Source organism: Nomascus leucogenys, unplaced genomic scaffold (genome assembly GCF_006542625.1).
Source record: "Nomascus leucogenys isolate Asia unplaced genomic scaffold, Asia_NLE_v1 001525F_33343_qpd_obj, whole genome shotgun sequence".
Taxonomy (NCBI): domain Eukaryota; kingdom Metazoa; phylum Chordata; class Mammalia; order Primates; family Hylobatidae; genus Nomascus; species Nomascus leucogenys.
Genome location: NW_022097046.1, coordinates 1,196 through 3,005, shown reverse-complemented (window position 1 = coordinate 3,005; position 1,810 = coordinate 1,196). Strand labels below are relative to the sequence as shown.

At 43.6% G+C, this 1,810-nt stretch overlaps 1 pseudogene; it reads left to right on the top strand.

The window, feature by feature from the left end:
* The first annotated feature begins 237 nt into the window (after positions 1-237).
* On the top strand, positions 238-1,110 carry LOC100589163 (annotated as a pseudogene).
* Positions 1,111-1,810: the final 700 nt, after the last annotated feature.

Here is a 1,810-nt window from a genome sequence, read left to right as displayed (position 1 = left end):
CATTGCACCAGGGCCCCTGAATTTTCACTGCTTCTGGCTGTCCACACAATTAGAAATGCTAGGAGGAGAGTACAAAAGAGCAGAACTCAGAAAGTTGTCTGGGGAAATCTAGATCCAGGTGGAAGAAGAAAACAAGTCCCAAATGAAAACCTATGTGTGCGTTTCCACGCTACCCACCGAGGAGTCCGTACGGCTTTGTTCTGGATTCCCGTTGTAACTTGAAGGGAAACTTTCACAATGTCTGGAGCCCTTGATGTCCTGCAAATGAAGGAGGAGGATGTCCTTAAGTTCCTTGCAGCAAGAACCCTCTTAGGAGGCATCATTCTTTACTTCCAAATGGAACAGTACATCTATAAAAGGAAAGTGATGGCATGTACGTCAGAAATCTGAAGAGGACCTGAGAGAAGCTTCTGCTGGCAGCTCATGCCATTGTCGCCATTGAAAACCCTGCTGATGTCAGTGTTATATCCTCCAGGAATACTGGCCAGAGGGCCATGCTGAAGTTTGCTGCTGCCACTGGAGCCACTCCAGTTGCTTCACTCCTGGAAACTTCACTAACCAGATCCAAGCAGCCTTCCAGGAACCACAGCTTCTTGTGGTTACTGACTCCAGGGTTGACCACCAGCCTTTCACAGAGGCATCTTATGTTAACCTACCTACCGTCGCTCTGTGTAACACAGATTCTCCTCTGCACTATGTGGACATTGCTATTCCATGCAACAGCAAAGGAGCTCACTCAGTGGGTTTGATGTGGTGGATGCTGGCCCCAGAAGTTCGGCGCATATGTGGCACCGTTTCCTGTGAACACCCGTGGGAGGTTATGCCTGATCCCTGCTTCTACAGAGATCCTGAAGAGATTGAAAAAGAAGAGCAGGCTGCTGCTGATAAGGCTGTGACCAAAGAGGAATTTCAGGGTGAATGGACTGCTCCAGCTCCTGAGTTCACTGCTACTCAGCCTGAGGTTGCAGACAGGTCTGAAGGCACACAGACTACGGGCTGCCTACCCAGCAGTTATCTACTGAAGACTGGAGAACTCAGCCTGCCACAGAAGACAGGTCTGCAGCTCACACTGCTCAGGCCACTGAATGGGTAGAAGCAACCACTGAATGATCTTAAGCTGTTCTTGCACAGGCTCTTAGACAACATGGAAATAAGATTGATGGAAATAAACATCAGTTTCTAAAAGGAAAGGAAGAAAGAAAAGAAGAAAGAGAAAGAAAAGAAAGAAAAGAAGAAGAGAAAGAAAGAAGAAAGAAAAAGAAAAGAAAAGAAAGAAGAAAGAAAGAAAGAAAAAGAAAGAGAAAGAAAGAAGAAAAGAAAGAAAAAAAAAAAGAAAGAAGAAAGAAAGAAAGAAAGGAAGAAAGAAAGAAGAAGAAGGAAGAAGAAAGAAAAGAAAAGAAAAGAAAAGAAAAAGGATAAAGAAAACCTAAGTGTATGCTGTCACAGTGACTGCTCTACAAACTCTTCAGTGGATATCATGATCAGGAACTCAGCAGTGACTTTGTCTCAGGGAAGCTGCAGTTCCGTTCCTGAGACCTACAAAGAAACACATAGGAGGCATTTAAGTTTAAGTGGCTTAAACTTATGTTACAGCCTCCTTACTCTTACCCCATGCTCCTGGAGAGATTCCGAAACCTCAACAATCACAATGCCACAATAATAGACACTTTCCTCCTGTTGTTAATTTTGGAGTGTCCAAATATGTCCACGTAGATTTTAGGAGGTAATCCTAAACTTTGTGTCTTCTCTTTTTACTTTTAACTTTCGCTCTAATATTTTTCTTATTTGTGCAAATCTTGTATTTCCTGAT